The 8,117-nt window shown below is 33.6% G+C and overlaps 1 pseudogene; it reads right to left on the minus strand.

Annotated features, from left to right (window-relative positions):
• LOC141698036 (probably inactive leucine-rich repeat receptor-like protein kinase At5g48380) lies at positions 1-5,315 on the minus strand (annotated as a pseudogene).
• Positions 5,316-8,117: the final 2,802 nt, after the last annotated feature.

Consider the following 8,117-nt stretch of genomic DNA (forward strand, 5'->3'; position numbering starts at 1 on the left):
TATTAGTGTTTCTCTTTGACTTCTTGGACAACAATAAGTTCTTCAAAAGCAGCATCACCCCCGGTATCTGATAGCACTCAAAATATCATCTTTAGATTTAAAATTGTATCTTTCACCAACAGCTCTAAGAAGCTGGTATACTTCAAACATAGTTGGTCTCTCTTTCGGACCTGGAATCACACAGTCACATGCAACCTTAAGAAACTGGAAAAGTTCACTCTCATAACCTTTTCCAAGCAATGGCTTGTCAATGGCATCTTGAAGCTTGGAGTCTATGAAAGATCTGTAATCCATTCAGCTAAGCTTCCTTTAAAGCCTTCTGGGGCTTTAGCAATATGAATAGGTCTCTCCCCTGTGACCAACTCAAGAAGCACTACTCCAAAACTGTATATGTCACCTTTTTGTGTGGCCACGAGAGTTCATGCATACTCAGGAGCAACATAACCCAAATCCCCAAACTCACCATTCACAAAAGTACTTAAATGAGTGTCGACTGGATTCATGAGCCTCACGAGACCAAAATCAGTAATTTTGGGCTCACATTCAACATCTAGCAAGACGCATTTAGAACCTATGTTCCGGTGAATGATGCGAGGATTGCAGCTTTGGTGGAGCCGGGCAAATCGTTTGGCTGCCTGAATACCAATTTTGAGCCTTAGAGGCCACTCCAAAATTTTATCACCATCACCAACAAAATGCAACTTATCATGGAGAGTACCATTAGGCATGTACTTATAAATGAGTAGCCTTTTCTTCTTAGCCACGCAAAAACCAAGAAGAGGGACCAAATTACGGTGTTTTACCTTTCCCAGAGTTTCCATCTCTGACTCAAATTCTTTCTCTGGATGCTGAGTATCCTGCAACCTTTTCACCATAAGGGAATTGCCATCTTCAAGCACTGCTTTGTATACCATCCCTGTTCTCCCGGTACCAATTATATTATCTTTGCTGAAGTTATTAGTAGCCTTCATGAGATCACTTAATCTCATTTTTGAAATAGACTTCTCGAACAGAGAAAAGCTGAAAATTGCAAAGGTACTAATAATTAATGCAAAATAAAATAAGCGACTAAAAGGAGAGTCACGAAATTTTTAAAAACAGGAAAATATCAAAAACAGAATCATTAGAATATAATTCTACAATGATCATGATTGCCTCACCTGGATTCCTTTTGCACCTTTGAGACTCTTTGCCCATTTATTTCCATCGGGGTCATCGTCCTTTCTACGGAAAAAGAATATCAAACTTACGCCTACCAGTAATGCTGCAACAACCACTCCTCCAACAGCTGCTGCAGCAACGACTGCATTATTACTTTTCTTTCGAGAGCCTTTACAAACAGGCAAAGGCTTTCCACAGAGCCTTGGATTACCTACATAACTATCGGCTAAGACGACTCAATCCTTAAATTGTGGAACTTGCCCACTCAAGCGATTGTTTGTCACAGTAAACGTTTTAATTCGACCAAGCTGACCAAGTTCTGGAGGAATCTGACCCGAGAGCTGGTTCTTGTCTAGCTTAAACACATTCAGATAACAACAATTTGCAAGGTTTGCCGGTATTGTTCCGGATAAACTGTTGGAGGAGAGATCTAGATTTGTAACAAATGGGAGGAGTTTAGAGATATCTGTTGGAATAGTTCCAATGAGCTCATTACTTGAAAGATCTACTCCAGTCACCGATGTACAATCTACAACACCAAGTGGGAACTCACCTTTGAGCCCCATATCTGAAAGCTTTATATTCAAGACCCTATTTTCATTTTCATGCCAACACTCAATTCCATTAAATTTACAGATAAGCCATCGGTGTTATTATTAAAATTCCAATTGTACAAGCTGTTCACAGGATCTTTCATAGAGTCTTTTATAGATCTTAAGCAGTTAACGTCACTCTGAGCACCATAGCTAATATCGATAATAAAGAACCACCGGATAAAGATGCCAATACAAACAACATGGGCTCTGCTAGTAAGTTCCATCCTCATTAAGCAAAAAACTTTACTTCAAAAATCTAATGACTTAGGGTTGTTGCTTCTGACATGCCATAGCTGCATGGTAATCTATAAAACAATAAATAATTTAAACTTAAAAGAGGAATCACAAAAAACAAAACCGCTATGTTCCTTTATTCCAAATATGAACCGTGGAGAACACAAATTTGACTAACATAACTAAGAAACATGCGAAGTGCCAACTTCCAACTAAAGATACTTACTTATGAATAATACATACTATATACTAATACAATCTACAAAGTCACCATTCCGGGAAAAATATTCATCACCCAATATGTTAATTTTCCCGTGAACAAAAAGTCAAAAAACACAAGGAAAATAACCTCAGAGGTTATAACAGAAAATTGCAAAGATTGTTTTCTAAATCATAGAGGCAAAATTGGGGGAAAGTGAACTGACACCTCAAAAACATCCTTATCATATTCGAGAGCTATTTTTTTGCCCCAGCATACATGAAATCAGATCACTAAACTATTCAGCCATTATTAGACAATTAATCAGCTAAAAACAAGCACAAGAAGCTACTAGTAATCAGTTGTATAATTACTGGATCTTTCATCTCAATAAACAAAAAGCCAAAAAGCAATTCACATGAAACATGAAAAATTGAAACTTTATGAAAGATGAACTAAAGATAACATGTTGAAAATACCCCACCTCAGAAATCATATCTCCAGCAGCTCAATACAATTAAAAACCATAACTTTCTTAAAATTGTATAAAAAATAGTATACACTATTTTTCTGAAAATATAGATATTCAGTTGGTCCTCAAAGGCAATGATCGGAAAGAGTAGAAACAAAGAAGATATACACTATGCTGTTTGTTCCAATATGATGAAGTCAGACTCTACTATATGATCGGAATTTTGTGGGTCAGTTAATATAGTGATCTCCCTTCTATAAGTGAAGCACTTGATGTGAAACCTAAAAATCTTGATAGCATGTAGATATCTCTTCCCGAAAACATCCTTTTTTCTAGAATTAAACTTGATACCTTTTCCGATATAATTTCCACTTAAATTACATCGGATGTTCATGGACAGCACCGTAAAAACCTTTAACTGGTTGTTTGCATGTAGTTTTCTCCTCAGAATTTTCCAGAATCGATTAGGATTCGGATTTCTAGTATATCAAAACTGAATCCAATTCAATTAGATCAAATTTGTCCATACATTATATTTCCCCGTAGGAATATTTTCTGACATTTTCTAATCCAGAAAAGAAGGAAAAAAATTGAATATTTAAATCTTTGGTTTAAATAAAAAATATTCAAAGGCATTACCCTCTTTCTTGTTCTCTCCATAAGCCCATGCCTAGATAGCTCAGAGACTATGACCATTGACCATATTCCGAATTCAGTGGTTTCAATAAGACTTTCTGTTGCCAAAGGGATATTAAATGAGTGGAATTGGGAAATGGATGGAAGGATAGATGGGGCGCCAGGGGATGAGCAAAAGAAATCATATGCAAGAATTATAGCATTTCGTGAAAAAAAATCTTTAGGCCATTTATTTCTTATCGGTCTCTCTCAACGAACTTCTTCACTTATTCATAATGATATCAGCAAATAAAGTAAGAGAGCTTATCTAATTGATACAACTAGCACTATCTGCAAAGATACATATTCCTATGGTAGAAAGAAATGCACAATGCAGAAAAAACTTGGTCAGCCAATGATAATGAAGTTTTAATGCTATCAGGAACTACTTAATCGATCAAAGAAAATGAGAGAAACTATCATCCTTTTCCATTAGAACTCATGCTTGTCAAGGTAAAACGACACTGGTAAGGGTGACCAAAGTCTCTCTGTCAATAGGTCCAAGGTAGAGCTCCAGAGCGAAATCAAGCTGGCCTAAAGGACCTAACAGTCCACTAAGACTTGCATGATGTCACCAATCTGATGTAACTATCAACTATAACTCCCAGAGTTAAGCTATACGCGGCCCACTAAATCTAGAGCACTAGTTACATACTTGACCCCCCAATCCAATCACTTTAGCGAATAACTCAACATGTTAACAGCCACATAAAAACAAAAATATGTGGATTAGATACTTGTAAGCTGAACTATGAGCAAGTTCATGCTTCGTTAAACAGCCACAAACTTCTTGAGTTTCATACTACTTCCATAATTTAAATATCCCATTTGAGGAATGTTACGCTAATAACTTCCCAGGATAACACAGATGACACTGAAAAACTCTATCAAGTACAGCCAAACTAAAAACTGACCTTGTCACAGAATTACATATTCTGTACATATAAATGATAGATTATCCAGTCATTTAAATTCCCTTGTATAAGAGTGGCTGTTAGTTTCCAAGTTCAATAACCGTGCTGGACAGTCACCCATCACAGCACACACGACACTGCATATCTAATCAGCTTATTACTTTTCCTCTTCTTTTAATCATCATTATTTTTAAGGCCTAGCTATCAAACTGCTAATATGAATTAAGATTATTATTGTGCAAGGTGGAAAAATACAGAGTGACACAATAACGGAAACAATTCAATAACAGTGATTGCAATTAATTTAAATGGCTTGACTATTAAAATTGGATAAACTTGAAGAGCCATTACCCTTTGACGTAGGTGATACCATTCTGCTCAATCCAAAAATTTGTTATGGTTGTATATGATAATATGATTCCAGCCGTTCAACTGATGCAAGAGGCGAATTACTGCTGAAAAACAATAGAAATGAGTTAAATAGTAAAACCAGATGACAGTAAAAGTATCCCATTAACTGTTAGCCAGTTGTATACACACATATTGATAATAAATAGAGGGCTAATTTAAACAAACAAATCTTGATTAAATCACAAATCAACAGTGATCAACTGAATGAACAACCTTTCAGGGGGATAACTAGACACACAAAACTTCCCATCCTACTCATTTCGCCCCTTTGATCCTATTCACAATATTCCGTTTCATTCTAATACATTCCATTCTCCCAGCGCATTGGACTGCTTGAGGATAACAACAATCACAGTTCTAAGCATATAAACAGGTAACAATAAATTAACAAACCCATATATCAAAGCAAGTAACAGAAGCAGATAAAATAAAACCAAATGATGGATCAAAAATCAACGCATGCATAAACAGATCCAAACAAATACATATATCCAAAAAAAAAACAAGCAGTTACACTTATTTAATCAAAGCTTCATCATCCTCTTGACACAATTCATCCTTCTTCTTCTCGGGCACCAGGTGATTAATCAATGCATCAAGACTAACATCTGCATGTCTAGATTTGATAACACTAAGCAAAGCACACTGCAAACAGTTCCTTCTCCGGTTATCCACAAGAAGGATAAAATGAAATGTATAAAACATTTCCCAAACAAACAAAATGATCATGATCTTAATCATGATGCTCGTATACTCATAGCACTTATACGAGTTAGTGCCGAGAGCACCAAAGACTGCAAAAACTCCATGTGTCTCGTCTGTGATTTACCCACACAGATAAGTTTAAGAGCCCATAACAAATGGTTACAAAGTGTTTCCAATAATATTGAAAATAAAAGTTGCATGTGACAAATCAAGTATACTGATAGGCAACATAGATCAAAATGGTTAAGCAACAACATGGATCAAAGATGGCTGAGCAAAAATTAACAAGTGTACATATACACTTAACAAAATAAAATTTGATAAGATAAATATGATGGTACAATAAGTACAGGGAATAAAATATATTTTAAATGAAGAGAGAATGAAAGATACTCAATGAGTCTAAATTATTAAATCACTACTTAGCTCCAAATCAACCTCCAAACCAATCTATAATATCAACACAAATATAATTTATAAACGCCAAACTCTAAAACCCACTAAAAAGTAAGCTAACAAAATTATAATATTTTATACAGCTACCACAACTAATACTGATTATCACCATCTCATGCTAGAGTAGTATAAACATATAACTAACAAATAATCTGAATAATATACAAGCTGGTTTACAAAATATAAAAGATATTTTATTAATTTATAAAAGTAATGTAGAAAACTTTAAATATATGACTTTATAAAAGTAGACAAACTTAAATTATACATTAATATAACACATTAAATTGTAAAAACAATTTAAGAAAATGATAAAAATAAATATAGCATGCTCTCTGTCTATCAACACATACCGACAATATTTATCAAATCCACCTCTCACACGTTAGTACTACAACAGTACTTACAAAATTTAAATTATTAATTAATAACATATTGGTAAAAAAAAGTAACAAATATGTTATGAGGAAAATATAATAAGATTAACAAATGTAAACAATTTATAATTTTAGATAAACAAACAACCAACTGTTAATTACTAAACTTATTTAACAAAATATTTTGACTACATATCTCCTGTAAAATAAAATACTATGCATATCATTAGTCCTGCAAATACATATTTTGTCAATTTTAATAAATTTCAATAAACTAAATCTTGTAAAAATAGATTTTATTTTACAAATATTTTTACATATTAACAAACTAGCATAATATAACATGATAATATTGTGAACAACTCACACACATAACTAGTAAATAATAATTAACAAAACTAGCCAGACACTAACAATATTAAAATGTACCATATCATCCACTTAATAAAATGTAAAAAAAAAACCTGAGAATCATATAATTTCTTAAACCAACTTAATGACATAAAAATTAAAAACAAAAACAACAGGAACATGACTAATTAAAATACTACTAATTAAACATCTTGTAGCCAATACAAATAACAATTAATCAATTAAATCAATTAAACATGCATTAAACAATAATCTAACACAATATATAAACACATAAACAAATAATATAATATTTTGATAAAACTTACCTGAATTTAGAGCCTGATTTAATATGTAAAAAAAATGTGTACAAATAATTATAAACCTGAAAATAAAATGATTAATATTAGTATACAATATAAATAGTAATCATCTTAAATTACATAATTAAATTTTAAATAAACCTCCTCAAGATGTACACTTCTTTGAAAGTTTTGGCCGACCTAGCTATCTTTCTCCTCCTTTTGATCTTTAATAACCCAAAAATCTATTTCTCCTTCTCTTAATCTTTAATAACCCAATATTTTAACAGTGACACTCCAGTTAGCTCTTCTCTGACCTTCTTGCACATGTAGATCCAAAGCTTCCTTTCTTATGCACCAACTCTTCTATCTCACTCATAAGTTATATAATATAACTATTTTTCCATTTTGTTAGCTATCGCTCTAAGATGAGTTCTTTTTGTGTGTGAAAGCACTAACAGGGTGACTCTGTTTATATAATAAGTAGCTCAACAAACTATTAACTATCACCCGGTTTGACTCATATTCAAATTTTAAACAACTAAAAGATAGCTTACAAAATTCAAATTTTTAACAGCCTATTATCTACATAAAATATTATCCATAATTTTGAATTCTAAAATCAATTAATAAATATTTACTAAGTTATTGCACCAACAAAGTACCAAATAAAATATGGGGTGTTATATTCTTCCCTCCTTAAAATAATTTCGTCCTCGAAATTCTCGTGAAGTACCTGATTCGAAGAGGTACGGATATCTTGCACGAACTGAATCCTTGGTTTCCCAAGTGGCTTCCCGAACATCATGATTTTTCCATAAAACTTTAACAAAAGGGATCGTGTTCTTGCACAACACTCTCTCCTCCCTCGCCAATATAGCTTCAGCTTCTTCTTCACAAGACAAATCTTCACGAAATGCATCTAAGGGATACTGAACAACATGATTAGGATGATATACATACTTCCTCATAACCGATGCATGAACACATTGTGCACTCGTGACAATTGTGGCGGTAAAGCAACTCTATATGCCACAGCTCCAACCCTCTCAAGAATCTCAAAAGGTCCTATATACCTCAGACTTAGCTTACCCTTCTGACCAAATCGCTGAATGCCTCTATGAGGAGATACCTTAAGGAAGACCTTGTCTCCTACTTTAAATTCATATTCTCGCCTACCCTTATCAGCATAACTCTTCTGCCTAGATCGAGCTTGTTCAAGTCTTTCTGGAGCAACTGCTACCTTATCTGTAGTGACTTGGAC

This window comes from Apium graveolens, chromosome 11, assembly GCF_009905375.1.
Source record: "Apium graveolens cultivar Ventura chromosome 11, ASM990537v1, whole genome shotgun sequence".
NCBI lineage: Eukaryota > Viridiplantae > Streptophyta > Magnoliopsida > Apiales > Apiaceae > Apium > Apium graveolens.